This window comes from Macrosteles quadrilineatus, unplaced genomic scaffold (assembly GCF_028750875.1).
Source record: "Macrosteles quadrilineatus isolate MER2022 unplaced genomic scaffold, UCM_ALF_1.0 Scaffold_4__1_contigs__length_99947679, whole genome shotgun sequence".
Taxonomy (NCBI): domain Eukaryota; kingdom Metazoa; phylum Arthropoda; class Insecta; order Hemiptera; family Cicadellidae; genus Macrosteles; species Macrosteles quadrilineatus.
The window spans coordinates 94,066,319-94,091,096 of NW_026542597.1; the positions used below are offsets into that span (position 1 = coordinate 94,066,319).

General features: G+C 35.2%; 1 protein-coding gene across 1 annotated transcript in view; it reads left to right on the forward strand.

Annotated features, from left to right (window-relative positions):
• The window catches only part of LOC128991827 (mucin-2-like), a 102,777-nt gene that overhangs the window by 48,995 nt on the left and 29,004 nt on the right, over nucleotides 1-24,778 (forward strand). The gene's annotated exons all lie outside the window — the stretch shown is intronic.

Here is a 24,778-nt window from a genome sequence, read left to right on the forward strand (position 1 = left end):
CCTTTGCTGCACTCGAGATCATTCCACACTCGCCTGCGGCTCGTGCGTAAACATTGCTCTCGTGTGCAGCAAAGTGCCACTTTCACCACTAGTTACACAAATAACTATTTCCACATTGTTGTGACGTTATCATTGATCCAACAAAGATCCCTATAGGTGCATTGGATGCACAATTTTAAGATCTACAACTTTTGTAACATGTATCATGGCCTTTTTTCAGAGATTTTAGCACAAAGTTGAAAAAAGTAGGGATAGAACATATTTTTTATCTAAATTATTAACTTTAAAAAGAAATACTGGATTTAAAACGCACAATATATAGTTAAAATATGATATTTTCCTGCATATAATTTCACTGTGAGTATTTTAAAAGTGTTTGCACTGCTGTAGGTAGCATGGTATTTTCATAACATAGTTTTAAGTAAAAGCTTACACTGTAAATTACGTTTTCCTCCATTTTCCAAGATGGCGGCTATTGCCCAAGGGTACCAAAAAAGTACCCGGTGGTTTTATGGTCTACATACCCTATATAACTCAAAACAACAATAAAAAAAACTTAATAGAACAAAACCTGGTTAGGGACAAAATCCTCATTTGGCTGCCGGACTAATGGGGACCTAGGTGAGTGTAAAAGTCAATGTCGTCGCCTCCAGGGGTGGTCGACAACATAGGGGTGGGGGTGCAAAGTTGCGAAAAACGTTAATCAGAAAACCGCTTTTAACTCCCTTGTTATTGAACGTAAGTAAAAGATTCATTTAAATGGACTTTTGAGTTTGGTAATGGGGACCTAGGTGAGTGTAAAAACCCATGACGCCGCCACCACCAGTGGTCGACAACATAGGGGTGGGGGCGCAGTTTCGAAAAACGTTACTCAGAAAACCACTTTTAACTCCCTTGTTATTGAACGTAAGTAAAAGATTCATTTAAATGGACTTTTGAGTTTGGTAATGGGGACCTAGGTGAGTGTAAAAACCCATGACGCCGCCACCACCAGTGGTCGACAACATAGGGGTGGGGGCGCAGTTTCGAAAAACGTTACTCAGAAAACCACTTTTAACTCCCTTGTTATTGAACGTAAGTAAAAGATTAATTTGAATTGACTTTTTATTTTAGTAATAGGGGCCTAGGTGAGTGTAAAAACCCATGTCGTCGCCTCCAGGGGTGGTCGAAAACTTAGGGGTGGGGGCGCAAAGTTGCGAAAAACGTTAAATCAGAAAACCGATTTTAACTCCATTGTTATTGAACGTACGTAAAAGATTCATTTAAATTGACTTTTGATTTTAGTAATGGGGACCTAGGTGAGTGTCAAAACCCATGTCGTTGCCTCCAGGGGTGGTCGACAACTTAGGGGTGGGGGCACAAAGTTGCGAAAAACTTTAATGGGCAAACCACTTTTAACTCCCTTGATTTTTAATAAAAGTAAAAGATTCTTTTAAATTGACTTTTTATAAGTAATGGGGGCCTAGGTGAATGTAAAACCCGTTTTGTTGCCTCCAGGGGTGGTCGACAACTTAGGGGTGGTCGCGCATGTGCATATACTATACAGCATGGTAACTGACTCGGGTATACAAATGTTTGAGCACTTCTAGAGGTGCTAGGGAGTTGACATTTGGCAAACTTCTTGGTCTTGGGCCCAAACCCTCGGGAAAATTCTGAAAAATGACATTTTCAAATTTTAACCCCCCCAAAATCTCGAATTCCCCCTTTATGTTATTCTTACGGGGAATAGCATTGAAAGTGGTCGACTTCGTGTGCTCATCTGAACCGTTTATAAACGTGCTAGAGACTTGAAATTTTGTAGTATTGTCGTATCGGATCTTACATAAACGATGAAATTTGCAAAAGTCCCATTTTCAAATTCTAACCCCCTCAAAAATCCAAAATGTCTGACACCTTAAAACAAATAAAACACGTTTTTTTCAAAACGGTAAGAGCTAGAAAAGATTTGAAAGAATTTTAATGATCAGGAATTACATTTTATACAAAACACTTTTAGGCGTTTTTGGAAATTTGCACTCCTTCACCTTCAAAAAATGCCCTACTTACAAAATTTGGTAAATTTCTTATGATTTTCGCTATCTTTTTCTACCTAAGATTTTTTTGCAAACATTTTTAGTTCTTTATATTTAACTTAGTTTACTTTAAATTCTACTAATTTAATGTTTTTTCGTAACTTTATTCCTTGACCCCTAAAAATTAGGTCTAATGTGAAAATTTTAAATGTGTTTACCACTTTTACGAGCCCCATGTCATTCTTACGAAGAACAACTATGAAATTTAAAGACTTTGGTATGCTCATTTGATTCGTTTAGAAACGTGCTAAAGACTTGAAATTTTGTAGTATTGTAGTTTGGAATCCTAAATTAACGTTTAAATTCCCAAAAGTCCAATTTTAAAATTTAACCCGACCAAAAATCCAAAATGGTGGACGTCTAAAAACTAAAAAAACACGTTTTTTACGGCTATAACTCAAAAAGGGTAAGAGCTAGAAAAGATTTGAAAGAATTTTATGATCCGGAATAAAGTTTTTTACAAAACCCTGACAAACTATTTCCGAAAATCACACCTCTTCACCCCTAAAAAAACGCCCTACCTTAAAAAAATTTGTAAATTTTGTTCAATTTTTTGATGGTTTTCACTACTTTTTCCTAACTGATTAATTTTATTTTTTTTATTATTAATGCTTGCTTTGTACTCTCCTTAGTTAACTTTAAATTTTAATTCTTACATATATTTTCGTAGCTCCTTCACCCCTAGTTTAATGTCAAAATTTGAAAGATTCTAACACTGTTCAATAACAAGGGAGTTAAAAGTGGTTTTCTGAGTAACATTTTTCGCAACTTTGCGCCCCCACCCCTATGTTGTCGACCACCCCTGGAGGCGACGACATGGGTTTTTACACTCACCTAGGTCCCCATTACCAAACTCAAAAGTCAATTTAAATGAATCTTTTACTTACGTTCAATAACAAGGGAGTTAAAATCGGTTTTCTGATTAACGTTTTTCGCAGCTTTGCGCCCCCACCCCTATGTTGTCGACCACCACTGGAGGCAACAACATGGGTTTTTACACTCACCTAGGTCCCCATTACTAAAATCAAAAGTCAATTTAAATTAATCTTTTACTTACGTTCAATAACAAGGGAGTTAAAATCAGTTTTCTGATTAACGTTTTTCACAACTTTGCGCCCCCACCCCTAGTTGTCGACCAACCCTGGAGGCGACGACATGGGTTTTCACACTCACCTAGGTCCCCATTACTAAAATCAAAAGTCAAAATCTCTGACTCTTTTCATGCATACTCAACTGCACCTAGCACCTCGCCTATATTAAATAATAGTAATATGATTTTTATAGTGAAAAAAACAAATTAAATTTTAAAATATGTTAAAAAATTGTACTGATTTGTCGTATTTTACAACAAATATGAGTAGACGCGAACAAATAGTCAGCTGATCAGACAAAAGGCAAATGTTACCCACAGTGCACTACGAGGAGTGGGGATGAGCCAGCCAGGGATCGTTCTTCGTCTGCAGTGTCTCTTGCCTTCCTTTGCCCGATTAGGTGAGCTAAGCTTCGTTTCGTGCACATTAAATTCATTCGCGGTGTTAGTCGGTTATTTATTATTTTCATTGAATCGTTAAGTTTATATCCCGCAGGGATATAATTGCAGCGCGAGGTGTTAATAAAATCAGTTGTGAGAACGGAAAAAGTGTTGTAAAGTAACTTTACCGGCTAACACAGACCGCCATTGGAGATTTCACGTTCGAAACCAATCAATCAATCGCGTTTTTTTGGTTAGCTCATTTAATTAAGTTTCCCATCCTGCCCCCCAAAGTGTGTTAAGTGTTGGACGTCCAAATTTTGTAAGTAGTATATATTTTATTGTCATAGTTATAGTTTTTCAGTGAGTCGCACATGGTATATAATTTTCCTGTTATAGTTTGTTACATCTTGTTATAAAAGCACAATGTGTCCAGGATCAATTTCTTATTGATATTTTTAATATCCACTTTTAGTAAATCAATCAGTATTACATAGCTAACTGTGATTATCTTAGTCTGTTAAATAAATTAAATTGTATAGGATTTTATATTTATATTTTATGTAACTTGTAAATGATTTCATTGATACACATTCAAGCAGAGACATTGTTACATTTTTGCTGAAATATTCGATCAAATATTAATTAAGAGTGCAACAGCCATTATTTTGATTTGGGGGAAAAAATTAACATTGATAGTAGAAGTAGGTCGCAGGTTCGGCTAGACATGGAGGTGTTAATTGGGTTAGTGTGTGTTTTGTGATAGATGAACCGCCAAAGTACTCTGTAGCTATAAAATAATAAGCAATATTCTATCATATATATTACTGCGCTTAAACAGAAACACTGTTTAACCTGGTTGGACTACGAGACACGATCTTCATTTGTTAAGTCGTTGGCCAACGAAAGGATTTGCGAGTACTGGTCATCTCAAAATTAAAGTAAATATCACACCTCATTTGACATATTCAGAGTCAGTGTGTAACCGCGCCGTACACTTTCTCTTTCAAGGGGTTCATTCACAATTTTTTGACTAAAGTATCATTGATTGTTGCACTCGAAACCTGTGTTCAGTAATTACATAATATTGTTAAAGTACAGGAATTCATTGGTGATTCTGCATAATAAATCGAATTGTTATATATTTTCATAGTTTTTAATAACCTGGGTATTTCTTTTTAGCATTAAATTACATTCTAAAGAGGTTTGGTAAAATACAGTAAACAACAGGCCACTACAAAAGATTCACATTGAAAGTGCAACACTAAAATTAGTGTAGTAGTGAGCAAAGTAAATTCAGTGTACTTATAAGATTTATTTCAGCTTGGGAGAACTTCAAGCAGTATCAGGAACGTCCCCTAAGGATCTCTGGGAAATATTTTTATTTTACAGGGCCCACACAATTTTTATTTAACATCAAGCTTCCACTGACAAAGCTCTGTTTTATATTTTTGTTTTCCAAGTTCTTCCAACCTAGGGGCAACCAAAATTTGTAAAGAATTAATTATTGAGATTGTTGCAAGGAGTAAATATATTTAAATACAATATTTAAATATATGAGTCGAGGGTTGTTTTATTTTTTCTTTACAACATTTAGACATGCTCTCACTTTTTCATGGGTTTTGCCATTATTATTTAGGAAATGCAGATTTTACCTTTTAGCAAACATGTAGGGCTTTAAATTCCGCTTCATTTCCATACATAATATAACAATGTTTGAGCAATATTGGCGTAAACGGCAAGTGTCAAAGTACACTCTCATGCAACCATCTCTGGGACAAAAATAGTGCAAGTTTCCACTTAAAAATAACTTTTTCCCAAATCATTCCATCTGAAAATGTCCAATTAGCTTTCTCGTTTGAAGGTTACCCATAAAAAATATTGTATTGATGGTTGACATTGTTTTTTTAGTAGGTCTAGTGGGAAATCCAATTATTTACTTTATTTAAATATTTAAATTTACTTTGTGATATAGTATATCGTCATATAAAATAAGAAAGTTAAAGAAGCATAAACTTTAATCACTTTTACGCAGTTACTATTTATAATGATAAATTAATGTTAATCATCATTTTGTTTAAAAACACAGAAGAATATACATACAATCAAATTTACATTAATTTGTATGTTTACACCTACCTTTTTATTACTCAATCATGCTTATCTTTATAAGAGTCGTTATTTTCTATTAAAAAAGGTTTAAATATCCATGGCCAGAGGAGTGGCCTCACATGGTGGAGCATTTTAGTCAATTTCTCGCACATTTGCATATTCTTTTATCACAACCTTTGTCACATATAAATGAAACCAAACATAGTTTCTGTGGTGCAGAAGGTTTTTCAGCCATGATAGGTTTGAGATGTCCATTGATAATCCTTCATCCCCATTTTAGTGGATCAAACAGTATATTTTCCATTCCTGTGACACACCTAAGTGACTTAAATTTAAAAAACGTGCTGTGAAAGGTGGCAAAAAGGGCATGCTGAAACAAGAAGTCGTATTATTCCAGTAAAATCCTATATATTGAAATAAACTCTTAAAACTAACAAATGTTCAGTATGATAACACCTTAGAAGATAAACAAAATTAATTTCTTCACTTAACTAATAATAAGCTTTACAACCATTACTAACCCCCCCCCTTTTAATTTTGCCCTCCCCTTTCTTTGATCGATCAAACCTTTATATAAACGTTCCCCTAAAACTTCTTGTCCTCTCCAAAGTCCATACATTCCTAATTTACCACTCAAATATAGGCCTAATCATAGATTTTGAAAATATTGATGTAACATTGTGAAGGGTACTCATCACTTCAAAAACGCTGTCTTCAATGGTGGAGCTTCAGTGAGATGATCTGAGCCGGAGACAATCTGGTGGTGAGAAGATGTCCATGGTTTAGCAAACAGAATGTCCCCAGACGGTTGTTAGGCCCCCGAGAAGATGACACTGGTTCAGACTCCTCCAGACAGCAGATAGGTGATGGTGAATTCCCCGACGATGTTTAACTCCGGGACTTGAACCCTCCGAATCGAGGGTACAAGTTGACTGACGGCCACAACTACGCAAAATGAGAGAGAGACAACGTGGTTCTCCTATGATCTATGAATCATCGCTACCCTAAGCCTCGTCTCGAACATTTGCCACTAGACTGCGCGTTTGCAGTTATCAATACTGACGTCAACTTGAACTAAGAAAACCAGTTTCTTCTAGTTTTCCAGGATTTGTATTCACATTCAATTCTATTACAATTCTATACCACAATCGTGACAAATCTCCCCTTTCAAACAAAAAAAATATTGTTTTGCAAATCAAAATAAAACACATTTTTTTTGTTCTCGCCTTTATTTTCTCGGTGTCATAATCCACACCCTAAACCCTTCAAACAACACGGTTCGATGACCTAAAACGAACCTATGAAAATAAAATATAATTCCTGTCACAATCGTGACAAATCTCCCCTTTCAAACAAAAAATATTGTTTTGCAAATCAAAATAAAACACATTTTTTGTTCTCACCTTTTTTTTCTCGGTGTCATAATCCACACCCTAAACCCTTCAAACAACACGGTTCGACGACCTCAAATCACAGACATTGAAAAGTAAACAAACCTTTCCGCTTGCATTATCTCTTTATCAAACATCTGACCCAACAATCAAGGTCGTGTCCTCCGCCGCACGCTTATTTCAGGTTGCTTACATCTCCTCCCCTTTAATTACTCAACTATTCGATAAAATTGTCAAAATTTTTTTCAGCTCATTTAAAACCTCATGTTAGTAGCCTGGATTACATTGCTAACCATACTATCTCATAACACAAATTTATGAAATACAAATACCAATATACTCATTCCTTCTTTCTCATAGGTCTCAAAATTACTTATAAACTAACACATATTTATTTACAGTATAATTCAAGAAACATTACACTTGTTTAAAAAATCAAATCACTGACAACACTAACCTTTTAAATAGGCGCCTAGTTATAAATAATACACACACACATATTGGTCTTCTTTATACTGCTATGGAGAAAGAAACCTGGCCATGTAACTTCCTTCTTACAGACTGTGCGTGAAGAAGAGATAAGACCTTCGCTGCTTCATTCACTCGTGTCCGAGCGATAAGCAAACATTCCAATCGTATTGTAGTAAAATTCAATTAATTCATTTTGTATTTTAGATGTATTTATTCTTTTACTTTTACTGATTGTAAAGTTTATTACAGGATTTTAGTCTATTCTGCGTTTCTAACAATAATCTCGTCATGCTTCGCTCCAAAGTATCAAGCTTCGCGTTCCATATCAATTAATTAATTGTGTCATTAATTCAGGCTTCGTTGATAACCTTCCACTTATGCGTTCAATACCACGTTATTATTCAGGCTTCACAACAAATATTCACAGAATAAGTTACTATGTAGGCCTACATATAATCATTTCTTATCTCATGTCATCATTGTTTAGTTTTTTATTAATTAGTTTTAAATAAAAGAGACATTTTTTAGCAACAGTAAAAGTTTATATTTTTAAAAACAACAACAACAACTTATTTGTAAACAGATGTATGATAAACTTGAAGAATCATATGTTATTTTAAAAGCATAGAATATTAAATATCTAAACATCTTCCCCTTTGACAAATTCAACTTTTCTTTTTCTTATGAAAATAGAGTTTCTTCTAAAATGTTTTCCATTTTTATATTGCACTACATATGATCTTGGAGTTTCACCAACTTTTACTATGATAGCTGGCTCCCAGTGCTTGGTCCGAACATCTTGTACATAAATGGGATCCTTTTCTTTATATACTGTTTCTTGTTTAGTCGTATTATCATAATACGATTTTTGATTGGTTCGTTTTGTCTGCATTTGATCTGCTACATCTTGATGAAGAATTATCTTTGGCTCTAACCTTTGATTTGGAAGAGGTAATTTCGATCTTAATACCCTCCCCATTAGTAACTGAGCTGGAGAATAATCGAGTCCTGCAACAACACTGTTTCTGTAGTTAAGTAGGCTCAAATTTAGATCTGATCCTGATTCTGAGGACGTTTTTATAAGTTTTTTAGCAATACCTACAGCTTTTTCTGCTATGCCATTGGCTTGAGGATAGTTAGGACTTGTAGTTTGTATTTTAAAATTCCACTCCTTTGCGAACTCTCTTAGTTCGTAAGAATCAAAAGGCATGTTGTCAGCTATCATAATCTGTGGAATCCCAAATCTACCAAATATTTGGACTAATGCATTCTTCACGGAGAAACTGTTTTTACTATTCATTTTGACCACCTCTAACCATCTGGAGTAGAAGTCAACAAGTATCAAGTATATCTTCCCAGCACATTCAGCAATGTCTGCGGCAACTTTCAAGAAAGGAACATTAGGTATCTCGTGGCAAATGAGTGGATCTTTGATGCTTGATCTTCTATATTTCTGACAAATATTACATCTGTCAACAATGTTCTTCAAAACTGCTCTTACTCCGGGCCAGTAATAGAAATAGGATACAATTGAATTCATTTTTGATTCACCAAGATGAGTCTCATGCAGTCGGTTGATAATTATGGATCTCAGTTTCTTCGGGATTATTATACGGTTTTTGAAATACAGCAAGCCATCATTCAACTCAATGTCAGATCTGATATTGAAATAATGTGCCAGATCTCCTCCACAAGGCAATGATGTAGGCCATCCATTAACATAATACTTCACAACTTGTCCCAAAATGTCATCACTTGCAGTTTCTTTTTTGAACTCTTCAAGTCGTTCATCTGAAAAATTTACGATTCCTGTTTCGGTTACACAATGTACCATAATCTAGCATGGTGAGGTCAACTGGCTCGGGAAACGGAACACTGGCGAGCTCTGGCCCTAATCCGGGGTCGAACCCTTTTACGCTTCATTAGGCTTCAGTTCGCACACCAACTAGCTTTCCCCCCAAGAATACCGATCTCCCCAAAAATACCTGACGCGTGGGTAAGAGAGGAGGATGCTCCGGTGGGGGGAGGGGTGCAAAGGGCAATGGCTTTGGGGAGGAAACACTTCCGTTACTGAGAGGGCAACTGATGGGATAGTGACCTTCCTGGAATAGAATTCTTATTGTTGAGATATTAAGTTAAACAAAATGTATTGCAGCCAATTCTTTGAATCACTAGAGTAATAGGATAAAGACGATTCAGGAAATGAGCTAGCTATTTCCGTCTTAAACTTAATATATGATTCCGTCTTAAGCATGTGTAATATATGAACAGCTCAGGAAATTACCAAATAGTTTCTAATAGTATATTTTCTGTTCCCTTAGTGCACTGTTTTGTTTTACAATAAAAACCAAAAACTTAGCTGTGTTTTTTTGTGAATTTTATTATCGGATCATTATTATTGTCAATTTGATTTTTTAAGTTTTGTTATCTATTTATTCAATCAAATGCATAAAAAAATTAATAGTTATATATATACCTAGTTGAGTTTACAATAAAAGTAACTTTAATTTGGACCGTATTTAAATAATGACGATTAAATTTGAAATAATAATGTAGTAACTAGTGTTGTGTATACAACATTCGGTTGTGAATTTTCTTGTGCTTTGTCTTGAAACAAACATTAGTTACATATGAGCGGTCTCTGGAAGATCACGCGGGTTTGTACGAATAGTTTAATGATGCCTTTTGATTTGTTTCTATTGTTTCAGTATAAATTGTTAATTCGATCAGTTTTTTAAGCGAATTTCCTATTCAAAGGTGTAGGCTTATTTCCGGAGGTCTCTTATTAAACTCCCGGGACTTATTTACTTTTTCATTTTGAAGGGTCATAGAGGCCAAAAACACCATCCGTCCACATTTTTATGTCCGTCAGCACGATAACTCGAGCAAATATAGTCTGATTTTGATTCAATTAGGTATAAACGTGTAAACTTACGTTCAATAATAAATGAGGGATTTCCCGTTTTGAACCTAAAACAAACAGTTTTTCTATTTCTTTTTAAAAAATTTTGTAGAGCTTCAAAAAAATTATTTAGTACCACGAAGCGTTGTTTGGTACGCCTGACGGGGGGATAAAATTCAACAAAAATTGTAAAGTAAATATTACTATGTTATTTTCATGAAGAATAAACAAACTGTTGCAGTTTGCTCGTTTATTGACGGGTATTGTACCTAATACAATCGGAGAGTTTTGTTTATTTCATACCAAGCTATCGACATTTTAACTAACAAACATACCTCTTTACTATCACTTTAGCAGCAAACTTAGGTGATCATTAAATCACTGTTATTTAATTTGGAAATAAATTAGACAGTTTTAAAGGAATATTTTTTTGTAAATCATAGGTAAATCTTAGGCGATCCTCTAGGTAAGCGAAAATTAGCTTAGTCTGCAGGTTAACTACGGCGGGGGTAGTTTATTATGAAACCGTTTACACTCCAAAGGATTTAAATCTGTACAAAAATTAACCAATAAAGAAAATTAAAGATACAAAAAATTATCAATTTGTACCTTACAGTTACAACTAACTCATTAAAATAAATTTGATTCCGATGAGAAATCAAACTGCGTTATTTAAAAATCCTCGCCGCAGCAAACCTGCAGACTAAGGAAATTTTAATTCGTCTGTTTGGATCTCCAAGAAGAACTGTTAATATTGCGATGAGTACAATTTAAATTTATTTACTTATATACATATAAATAATGTTAACTAATAGTGGTTTTGTCCATTAGGGTGCCAAAATGCAAAAGAAAAAATATATATATTGCTCCCGGGCCCAGGTCTTACGATGAAACCTTCAGTAATAGCATTTTTACTTAATTAAATATCACTATTATAATTCCAATAGATAAATTACTACATCTATAAAATGTTATAAAATGCACATCTATGAAATGTACATTTATAAATATATAAAACTAGCAGAGTATCCGTTCTTCGTACGCGGTTGGCGTATAGGTATAAAATGATTATTGCAGTTATACTCTAGCTTTGCGTTTGCAATGGGGGAGGATAAGACTTGAGAGAATTCGGTTCTTTATATTTACGGGATGCTATAGTATTACAGATATAGTTCAGTATATACAGTAGGCCTATAGTAGCCTATTACATATCTACCATAGCCATTCTGTTCCACCCCTGCACCTGAACAATATAAAATAGTAAATTATCAAACATTCACACAATATTACAAATTATATATTAAATTAAAAACATAAACATTACTGTAAAAATTCCTACTTTGACAGTTCTCATAGTGTATCAAAGCTTTTTGATGCTGCTTACTTCAAATTAGCTGGTATCTCAATGGAAAAATATATAATTGTGTGTTGGTAAACCTTATCACTTTTTAATGCTATTGAATACCCCCGCCGCAGCAAACCTGCCGACTAAGCGAATTTCCATTTGTCTGAATTGATTTTCAGTTAAATATATTTTAATAACATTAGGTTTAACGAGTACCTAGGTTTGCTGCTACAAGTTAATAAAGTGTGTTTTTGGGTAAAATATTGATAGCTTATTACAAAATAAATAAATTTGCCAAGATTTGATCAAAATATATCTATAAACAAGCAAACTACAACATTTGACAATATTCTCTATAAGAATAACATGGGAATTTTAAATTTACCATTTTTTTAATTTTCTCCGTTACTAATAATCGAACAAAAATACTTTTATATACTAAATTATTTGTTTTTTTAAGCTCTTTAAAAAGGTCTAAAAAAAGATCGGGAAATTTTGTGTTTTGAGGGTCAAAAGTGAGAAAAACCAATTTTTACCCCATAAAACCCCCCGTAAAGCCCCGTTCCCATGGTCCGATCGTGCTGGTTCGCGAACTCATTCAAGTTTATCCCGCTTTACACCTTTAAACCAAATTTCATAAAAATCGGACAAAAATTACTCAAGTTATCGCGTTCACGGACATATATATATACATACATATATAAAAATTTGAACGAATGGTGTTTTTGGCCTCTGGGGACATCAAAATGAAAAAGTAAATCGGTCCCGGGTCTAGGTCTTACCGTGCCACCTACGGTAATAGCTACTTCCCTATAGGGAAATTCGCTAATATCATAGAATAACTTTATTGGTGGAATCAGCTGACAAAATTATTTAACTCCTTTTAAATGTGAATACGCATAAGGTTAACATGGGAAACTCCAGAGCCACTGAGGCGGAGCCTGAAAGGAGTTTTGAAATAACAATATGCATATATTTTAATCGGGAATGTGAGCTATCATCACCCCAAATTTCAGCCCAATCCGACCAGTAATTTTCGTGTGCACGGATCGTGCGTAAACATTTCTCTCGTGTGCAGCAAAGTGCCACTTCGCCCACTAGTTACACAAATAACTATTGGGATAGTAATTAGCCTATTTATTAATGGGTAAAATGATCTATCATCATGCAAATTTTTAACCCAATTCGAGTCATTTCTTGATTGAGCTCCAAACAAATTACAAACACACACACTTACAGCTTTATAATATTAGTACGGTATATAATGATGTTTCGATTGCCAATTCTAGGTTCTTTAATTAAGTCTTTTAATTTGTTTCCTGTTATTTCAGTCATTTAAAACATCATTTAACCAAATAAAACGATATAATCATAAACAATAACTGGTCTCCTAGTTATATAACCAAATAGTAAAGCACAAATCATAAAAATAAAGCTAAAATAATAGAAACAAAAATTCGTCTACCCCAGCGATCAGTGTGGACGTATGAACTAGACACGAAAATCAAGCTTCAAAATTTACAATGGGATGAGAAGTCTACGCCTTCACTCTCCTCACACTCTCTCTCACTCTCCCGCCCCCTCTTTACTCGACCACCCCTTTCCCTCAGTCCCAGCGAAATACCCGGTATGGTACTGGCGGGGAGAATAGGCTTATGCCAGGTAGTCTTCTCCACTCGCCTCGACACTTTAATGACCCCTGAATTTACGAGTTCGATAAGACGACTAGCCAGTTCTCCTACACTCCTAAAATAGCCTAAGTCTTTTTAATCTATTATTCTGTATTTTATTGATAGGTTTTTGCATTAGTGACACAAGGGGCATATGATCAGATTGAATAGTGATGTCTTCATGTCCGTATACATAAGCGTGTAGTTTTGAACAGGAGAAATATACTGCTAGCAATTCCTTCTCAACTTGGGCATAACCGACCTCAGCTGAGTTAATAGACCTAGACGCCATGTAAACAGGTTTGTTGTTTTGTAGCAAACAGCACCCAAGAGCATCTTGAGACGCATCACACTGTATGATGATAGGACCTGTCATATCAAAGGGAGCAATAATCTGGTCACTAGAGATTACTTGTTTAATATTATCGATAGCTTTTGAGTGTAGATCAGTCCACTGCCAATGAACATTCTTTTTTAAGAGCTCCCTAAGTGGCGAAGTTATTTGCGATAAGTTAGGGATGAAAGATCGAAGGAAGTTGACCATACCCAATAAACTTTGCAGTTCTTTCTTATTAGAAGGGTTCTTTAGAGCTTTTATAACTTCAACTTTCTCTGGATCGGGACGCATACCATTTTTGCTAAAAATAACACCTAAATATTTAATTTCAGGAAGACAGTATTGGAACTTGTTTATATTGAATTTAATATTCAGACTTCTGGCCCGCTCTAGGACTTTCTTGAGTATTTCATCATTTTCTTCTTTAGAGTTAGAAGCTATGCATAAATCATCAAAGTAGACAGTTACTCCCGGAATATCCTCAAAATATCTTGCTACACACTTATGAAATAGTTCAGGCAAATTACTTAAACCAAATGGGCAACGCAAAAATCGATAAGTTCCATATATGGTGCTGAAGTTACAAAGTTGACTAGATTTTTCGTCTAGTTTGATGTGATAGAAGCCATCTTTTATATCTAAGATGCTATAAAATTGTTTATTACCTAATTTTGGAAATATCTCATCGATGGTGGGAATCGTGTATCTCTCTCTAACGATGTACTTATTCAAATTTTGTGGGTCAATGCATATTCTCAATGAGCCATCAGGCTTTTCAACTATCACTACATTTGACACCCATTCTACAGGCTCATTGACTTGTTCAATTATACCTCTATTTATGAGATCATCAAGCTTGTCTTTACATTTTTTGGTGATTTTCAATGGGATACGCCTAGCAGAATTGGCTTGAGGTACCGCATTATTTGTCAACTTAATAGACCATTGGCCAGGAAAACAGCCCAAACCACTAAATACATCTTTGTAAATATCACATATATTTTGTTTGCCATTACAAGCACTCGTATTCAAGTTTACTTTACCTAGGTCATCGATTCTTTGTATCAACCCTAATCTAGTGCATGCTTCAAGCCCTAAGATAGGTGTGGAACTGCCTTTTACTACAATACAATCCATTACATCTAATTTCTCATTCGTTTCTACTTGAACAGTAATCTCTCCCAAAGGTATTATCTTAAAGCCGCCATATGCTTCTAGTCGTACCTTACTTTTTCTTAGTTTACATGATAAGCCAGAGTTCTTAATGACATCATAAGGTATTACATTTACCTCAGCACCCGTATCAAGTTTGAAATTGACACGTAAGGTATTGTATATCAGTAAGTTTTAGAACCATACCTTTTGTTTGACGGCGTTTACCAAGTGTACAGAGTCAATCAATTCAGCCTCGTTTTCTTCAGCCTCTTGTTGTTTTTCATTGATATTATATAAAGGTTGAATGGGTTCGTCTTTGTTTTGTCTTGTTGCTGGAGCACGTTTCTTCAAACATACGTTGCTGAAATGGTTTGGCTTCTTGCACCAATTACAAAATTTGCCTAATGCAGGACAGGTCTGGTTATGGTCGTGATTCCTTCCACATTTCCTACATTGGTTTTTGGATGCTGCAATGTTATATGATTTCGGCTTTATCTGGTCAGTACTGAAAAAAGGAACCTGGTCGTTTTCTTTGTGTATAATCTTCAAATTATTTTCAGCAAGCTCAATACTCTTGCAGTATTCAATAATTTTGTCTAATGATGCATCATCCCTTAACAAACGTTCCTGGGTTTCTCTGGAAAAAATTCCAAGTGCTATTTGTGCTTTCATTAGTTTAGACTCTTGATCTTTGAAATCACAAATCTTTGCATGATGCCTTAAGTTAGCTAGAAACTTGTCAAATGATTCTCCTTCAGATTGTCTGCATGAGATAAATTTGAAAACATCCATAATTTCATTCTTTTTTGGCAAACAATAATTTCTCAGAACGTCCATGATGGATTCTATATAGTTTCATCAGTAACATCTGTAACTAAAGAATTGTACAACTGCAAAGCTTCTTTACCCATTAAATTCTTCAATCGTGCCACTTTTACAGGATTGGGTTTCTTCATTGTCTCTGTGGCTATAAACTAGTTTTCAATGTCTTCCTTGAACTGCTTGAAATTTTCTGGCATATTGCCTATTAATGATAACTTATCTGGTTTATTGAATTCCATTTTTTTTTTAGCAGTCACAAACAAATAAATACACTCAAATGCACGACTGCGCCATGTTTAGTTTTTTATTAATTAGTTTTAAATAAAGGAGACATTTTTTAGAAACAGTAAAAGTTTATATTTTTAAAAACAACAACAACAACTTATTTGTAAACAGATGTATGATAAACTTAAAGAATCATATGTTATTTTAAAAGCATAGAATATTAAATATCTAAACAATCATAATTGCCCTACTTTATCACGCCATCTTTAATTGATCAAGGTACGCTCTTTGAATGATTTTAAAATCTGATACCTTTTGCAATAATATGGTTACAGGTGTCAAGAAATGGATAATCCTAAATTTTTTGGACCATTTGTATGCAAGTTTTGCTTGGAACCTAGCTGCCTTGTTACTAATATGGTGAAGCCTTACATACACTTCGTCAAACAACTTAAATGAAATGGATGCTTACTCTCTTCTTTTACTAATCTCCGTTCCTTGGTTTTAGTGAGGAAGCTTTAGATTTCTTATCGTAGTACTAAACTTGGCCTTTATTCATCCCTTATCAATTGCATCACCGAGTAACTCCTTTACCTTCCATAAGGTCGACAAACTACAATTTGACTCAAAGTTTTACATAAGTTCAAATGCCGTGTGTTTGGATACATCATTTACAGCAGTATTTATTGCTAACTGTACATAATGCAAATTACTATCCCAGCTGTCATGACAATCGTGATGTAGTGCTACCAACGATATAAACAACTAATGGATCGCTGGCTCAGTGTTGGCGGCGCGGTCCGGCGCTCCCCCACTGGCAGAAGCCGGCGCAGCCCATACACTCACCGTATAAAACACACCTTTTTAGATGCTGCTCTGTTTAAATATGTAGAGATGAAAAATTGGTAATGCATGTCAAACCCTTTTTACAATTAAACATTTAATGTATGTTTTGTTTCTTGCATAGAATAACCCATTTGAACTCTTTAAAACTAAACATTCACTAAACTTGATTTTAGATGTTTTTTCACACAACTGACATGACTAGTTCAAAACTATACATGGTAAAATAATAAGTAATTGCAAAGAAAGGATAGTAAGTACAAAATTTGTCATTTCACACTCGATTTATTAATGAAAACAACATTAAATATTTTTGAATAAAATAATTTCGGTGAGTTTCTGTCACAGACCTATGTTAGACGTAAACGTGATACTTTTTCGTTTAGCTGAGTGGTGGCAATATATTTTAATAAAAAGGTCACAAACAAACTTAATTAATTGCTATTTATGGGTGTCTTCCCCAAAAGAAATATTCTCGACGTGCCCCTTAAAAATAGTGCCCACAAAATGGGAACACGCGGCTACAAATAGTATTTTTTTGTGTTAAACTTTCCTTTATGTTGAAGATGACAAGTTAATACATTGTAAACGTACTTAACTACCTTAAAAACATCTTCGTGTGCCCTAATGAGCTTACCTTTATAGTTACATAATCAGTAAGTTGAGTATAATAACTCAAATTGTCTTTTTTTAATAGGGATTTATTGCACAAGATGTGAATAGTACATTATACCTAATGAATATCAACCCAACTCACCATCATAACATATAGTGTTGACTGACCTCTGAAAAAATAAGCCCGGATGCATTTATTTCATTGTGCATGTTTTACAATGTACAGTTTTAGTTTAGCCCTATCAACAAAATAAAAACAAAAACAAATTTCAGTTAAGTTAAACATACTGAAACGAGTTAAGGAATCACTTACTCAGACACCTTGTTTATAATCTATTAGATTAGGTACTTTACACGTAAAACGAAATGCCACTGCATTTCTGTACTCTGTTGGTGCAGTTGCAAGCGGAACAAGACACAACCATTTTAAACACATACTTAGCGTACAATTAAAGATATTGATAAATTTTAATAACAGTTTTTAAAAACCGCACACTGTTGTTACATCAAACAAGTGTTGAAATGGGTGACAGCTAGCATGCACGTGAGGTACGCCGCCGCTATCTTGCCAGTAGAGAGTGGGGGAAGCGAGACCGAAAACAGCACCCGCTACGCCACTGAGAGCGCAATCCAGTAGTTATTTACATCGTTAAGTAGAGGTGTATAGTCAATGGTGCTACCATGCTACCTTTACAGTTTTTATGTAGCGCTCGCTCTTATTCGACTTTGCATTATACGTCACAATCCTGTATAATTTCACACCATATTTGAAACAGAAATTCTTAAACTCATTTCCTCTAAAGTAAGCAGCATTATCACAAACAATCATCTCAGGTGTTCCTACATGTTTAAAAACCTGTGTTTCATATGCCTTAACAATATTGCGTGTTTTCGCATCTCTTAAAGGAACTAACCACTAACCAGACATACTTATAGTCGACTGTCGTTTAACGCTGGGCATGAATAGTCGACCCTTCGAGTAATCCGTCTATTCAGAGCCTCCTCGCCACCTCGGCCCCCAATTAGCGCCGCTCGACTGGGCGCGTGGCTCACCCACAGTATGAGTATGTTACGTTGGTTATTCAAAATAATTAAGCAGAACAGAAGTTATATTATGCATCGGCTCGTAATACTGATAAATTTGATACCAAACTTCACGTAAATTGAGCAAAATTTACACATCTAAGGAACATTTTAATTATATCCTAGGCCTTATTACACATAAATGTATTAATGAAAACATATTCACTGTTAAATAACGTAATAAAATGATTTTAGTACATCTGTGATATAATTATTTACAATTTACTCACTATACTATACGGAGCACGGTAAATTTATAATTTTTTCAAGCCTCACATAATGAATCATAAGGCTTTATAAAGTAATAATAATCTTATAAAGACTTATAAATCTAACACATAAAAAAGGTGAGTTAAATGAGCACTATTTCTCACTTTTAATCTTATAGCCACAGTTGTTATTAAGGGGTTTTTTTTATTATCAACGCCAATAGCATTTTTTAGATAGACAAATATAACTTTAACTGTAGGTTTTACAAGTGAAATTATAATTACACCGTATAACTTTAACGTAATAATGAAAACTATTAACGGTATTTATTTCCTTATAAAAATAATTAATTTTTTGTTTTGGCGAATGACTCTTTCTGTTACGGGTTGTCAGCTAAGAAGAGTGACTCACTGCTTGAGTGTCCCATTGCACTTCGATAGCACTTCCGGTATCTTGAATGTGACGGATGACTCTTGTTTTCCGTTTAACCCATCTGGTCTTAGTCACCTCTCTAGGGGTAGTTTTCCTCAAACATCCCATAAATTATATTAGTCAGTTGGTGCTAGACAGTGTTGTTGATACGTTCAGCTATGGCGGAGCAGCAGTTGTCATCGCCAGAAAAATACGTCGTCAAGCGAAGTAAGGCATCTTTCACCAGTGGGGAGCGCCGGATTATTCTACACGTGTACGGAGTTTTACGTATTGAAAATCCAGGTACGACCAAGCGAGAAGTGGCAGAAAGGGTCAGCGTTTTAACGGGTGCAAAATTAGGCAGGAGTTTGAAAAAGGCCCATTAGTAACTCCAGGGAAGAAAAGGCCGAGGCGTGTGGGACAGTGTACTAGGATGAAAAAGTACAGTGATTTTGAAAAAAACAGGAATCAAAAGAAAAGTACACAGTTTGTACAGACAAAATATACCACCTACAGTGAAGAAGGTGACCCAGATGATCAACGAAGATCCTGATCTGCCAAACGTCAGTGTGCACACAACAAGGAAGCTGTTGCACGATCTAGGTTTTAAATATGAAAAGAGGGAACGTCGATCCATACTAATTGAACGAGAGGATATTGTGCGATGGAGGAGGCGCTATCTACAAGACATCAAAACTTTCAGAACCGAAGAACGAAAAATATTCTACCTTGACGAAACGTGGTGCAACGCTGGTCACACCGTAAAAAAGGCATGGACCCCAAAATATATTAAATCATCACGAGAAGCCTTCATGAGCGGGGAGACGACGGGACTACGCGACGTTCCAGGACGAGGTGGCCGACATATAGTTGTACACATAGGTAGTGAAGATGGCTTTTTGAGAGATCCAACAGATCCGTCAGCAGGAAGCGATGCTCGTTGGGTCTTTAGAGCGAAAAAGACGGCAAAAATTGCAAATGCAACTCACCACGATGAGATGAACGCCAAGGCTTTCGAGGATTGGTTCACAAACTTCACGTTCACAAACTTTTGTTGTAACCTCATTGTCACAATTGTTCAACACTACGTCACACTTGTTGAAAAAAAAAAAAATAAGTGACATTTTTCTTTGAGTTTTAATTTTAAATCTAAATTCGCACTAGGCCTATCGATGATAAAAAATATTATAATCAATCAATACGATATTTTTTGTAGGTAGCCCTCAAACGAAAATGTTACATCATTTTTAAGTGGAAACTTACACTATTTTACAGTTTGTCGGCAAATTTCCAAGATGGTGGACTTTGCTAAAGTGGAAAAATTTAATTATTTTCGGAAAATGATAAGAGACATAATATGAAACTATTCTTGTAAATAAAACAATTTGAAGACGTTGCTTAGCAAGAACAGGAAATACTTCATTTGCTATACATTTTGGTCCCACAGGTACGTTACATGAGAGTGTACTTTGACACTCGCTGTTTACGTCAATATTGCTCAAACATTGTTATAATTATATATGGAAATGAAGCGGAATTTAAAGCCCTACATGTTTGATAAGAGGTAAAATCTGCATTTCCTCAATAATAATGGCAAAAACCCCGAAAACAGAGAACATTTCTAAATTGTTTAATATATTTTAATATTTAATTTGTTTTTTTCACTATAAAAATCATATTACTATTATTTAATATGGTATTATTTTCTTGTAGATAACATTATGGCAAAGAATCTAAGACTAATTAGACTTTTCTAGAGGGAATGGTTTGGGAACCATAAGTTTTTAAGTGGAACCTTGCAGTGTTTTGTAGATTGTCCGCCATTTTCCAAGATTTTGCTACAGTGGGAAAAGTTGGGAATTTCCACAAAATGTTAAGGGATGCATGCCTAACACATTTCAGTTGGTTTTGCGTTGTTATTAATTTTGCCCAGGTCAGGCCTAGTTTTATGCTACTGGTCTAATGGTGGAATTGAAGAACCACTGAAACATGTAGCAAGTAAATTTAGACACTTCAATACATGTCAAGGATTGTCTGACAAGGTACCTACGTCTTTGCCATAATTAGCATAGATTAAACATACTCCCTAAGTAGATCAGTTATAGCTATGTTAAAAGACGAAGACGGGGGAACAGAGGTGCGATCTTGCGGAGTTTTGTAGCAATAGTGTCGACGGCAGCGGCGCAGTGGCACAGCTTGTGGCCACGCGAGGAACCAACGATCCGCGTGCTAGGAGCTAGGCTAGGAGGGGATACGGCGGCGTATGAGAACGGCACCGCCGCGCCGAGCGCCGAACCGGGCCTGGCCGTCGACTCGACACCGACGTACTGTGAACACTGAACATACCTTTGGCAATTGGATCACTCGCAGGGTGCCGGCTAGCCACCAGCGCCAGTACTGTCCTTTTGTCAAACCATATAGCGACTTCTCCCTTGATAAATGTTCTACGTTCACTCGTGAAAATCCTCTTACTGTTATAACATCAAATTAGTGTAAAGGGTGCATGATATGTATAACCGATATTTCATTACCAAGGATTTAGTTAATTAATAATAAGCAATAATTTCCTTATAAAATGCCATTTAATTCTATATCAAAATTTAATTTTTTTCCTTTTAGCGAATTTCCCATATAGGGAATAAGCTATTACCGTAGGTCTCATGGTAAGACCTGGACCCGGGACTGATTTACTTTTTCGTTTTGAGGTCCCCAGAGGCCAAAAACACAATCCGTTCAAATTCATATATATATATATATTTATATATGTGTCCGTTAGCGCGATAACTCGAGCAAAAATTATCCGATTTTGATGAAATTTGGTATAAACCTGTAAACCTACATTTATTCGAACGAGTTCGCGAACCAGCATGATCGGACTATGGGAACAGGGGTTTATGGGGGGTTTTATGGGGTAAAAATGGGTTTTTCTAATTTTTCACCCTGAAAACATAAAATTTTGCAATTTCTTTCCAAACCATTTTGTAGAGCTCAAAAAAACAAATAATTTAGTATATTGAAGCATTGTTGTATGCCTAACGGTTACGGAAAAAATCCCAAAATAGTGTAAATTTAAAATTACCATGTTATTCTTATGGAGAATAAATACACTGTTGTAGCTTGCTAGTCTATAGACATATTTTAATGAAATTTTGAAATTTTGTTTACTTCATACTAAGCTATCAATATTTCAATAAAAAACCCCTATTTTCTTCCCTGTAGCAGCAAACTTAAGTACTCATTAATATTAATGATATTTAAATAGGAAATAAATCTGACAATTATAAGGGAATAATTTAGTGGAATTCCAGCCAGGTAGATGGAAATTCGCTTAGTATGCAGGTTTGCTGCGGCGGGGGTATTTATTTCGTCGGGCGGATTGGAAATCCTCATGGACACTCAAAACCCCGATTTGAGAGTAGTGCTGGACTTTTACCGGCTAAAAAAACGTAATTTCTGTGATTTGATTTATGAAATTTGGATAATGTTTACTGAGTCGAAATAAAATTAAAGTTTGTTTTGACAAAAAACTGGAAACATTAAGAAATTTGACAGGTTTGAATTTAAGGAATACCATTTACTATTATGAAACCTAATTTACTTTACAATTAAAGTTATTGCATTTTACTGATATCTTATCTGATTTTTTTAAGGACAAGTACTTCGTTAATATTTTTATACAATAACTAGCTTTGCTTTAATTTTATTATTTTTTAAAGTATAAATCAATGATCATGGCATTGAAAGAGCCTACTTGTTTTGCAATTTCATCTTTTTCTCCGAATTATTGTATATTAAACACCAACTTTAAGAACAGTTATTTATTAACAAGTTTAACAAGGTTCATAATGTAAAGATGTAGTAACTCTAACTGAAGTATTATTTTGTTTGTTTTTCATTCATACTAAACAAAGAACATTTAATTTAATATTATCAGCTGACAGTATGTACAGGATATAATAATCTTCCCTGGAAAAGAATCAGCTTATTGCCTCTTCAGTATTCTCTGAGATCTTCTTATTACAGATGATGGATAAAAATTCTTTGTCCTGTGTGATGCTTGAGGAGAGTCATTTGGTTTGTTTACCACTTGTGCATGTTTCTGTGACTCAGACTCTGAGGCTTCATCGGACTGTTCATTTAAAGATACTAGTGTAGAGCGCATTTGATCAACATGGCATTTAACCATTAAACCTTCAACTTCAACTTCATAATGGCAGTTTCCTAATATTTTGACCACCTTACCAAATTTCCATTTAGGATGATTACTTCTGTAGTCTCGAACTTGAACGTTATCGCCGGTGCTAAAACATCTTAAGGTACCAACGCCTTCTGTGTCTGAGATCCTTTTCGCCTTTAGCAGATCAATTCTCGTACGTATACTCCGTTTGAACATCATCTCCGCAGGGCTTCTTCCTGTGCTTATGTTCATCACTTTACGGTTTTGTAGAAGGAATCTACATAGGTTTGTATGGATGTCTCCAGATTCTTCAGCCATTGCACTTAGTTTCCTTTTTAGAGTTTGTACATAACGTTCCCCTTGTCCATTTGAAGCTGGGTGATATGGTGCCATCAATTTATGTTGAATACCATTGGATTCCATAAAATGTTTAAATTCATGTGAAATGAACGCAGGACCATTATCACTAACAATTGTACTTGGAATGCCGAATCTTGCAAACATTTCTCTTAAGATTCTTATAGTGGAGAAACTAGATATGCTTTTTGTTTCCTTTACCTCCAACCACTTTGTATATGAATCTACTGCTATGAAAAAGTATGTACCTCTGAATGGTCCTGCATGATCTATGTGCACCCTTTCCCAAGGAATATTGAAGTTTGGCCATGGTTCATGGTACCTTGGAGGATCGTTTTTATTCAATGCACATGGTTTACACGAATTCACATAGTTTTCTATGTCAGAATTCACTGTAGGCCACCAACAATATTGCCTGGCTAGTTCTTTCATTTTTGTTATGCCTTACCTTTGTTCATTTTACTCGCCTTCAAACAAACAGCAGCAGTATGACCCTTACCATTGCATGTAAAACAAGTGACATTGCGTAGCTTGCATTCATTTGCTTTATGGTTAGATTTACCACACCTAAAACACTTGCCTTTCAAATCATCTATTGATACAAAGCTGTTGGATTGTGATGGGTTTTTTATGGTTTTACTGATTTTATTTACGATAGCTGGTGATGACATATCATTGTTACCTTGTTTCGATATCTCGAAAGATAATGCTAACTCATACGCCCTTTGTAAAGTCAAGGAATCTTCTTGTAGAAGCCTTTCTCTTATCTCTTTGCTGTACAACCCTCTAATGAATTGGGTGCGTAAGTGGGTGTCAATCGTACTGGATTTGCATTTTGAACAGGAAAAATTACAGTGTAGAGTCATGCTACGAAGTTCTTTCATGTATGTGGATTGTGGAAATAGATTCACCCGATTGTTGTGAACGCATGTAAAACTTATGTTGTTCAGCAACTTCATTTGGAGTTGGACAAAGGTAATCTTTGAGTAGCTTGACCAGTTCATTATACGATTTAGTATTTGGTAAGTCTGGGGCGCATAAATCATTTAAGAGTTGAAAATTCTTTGGAGGCAACTAATTAACACCTGCACGCGTGTTTTGTCATCATC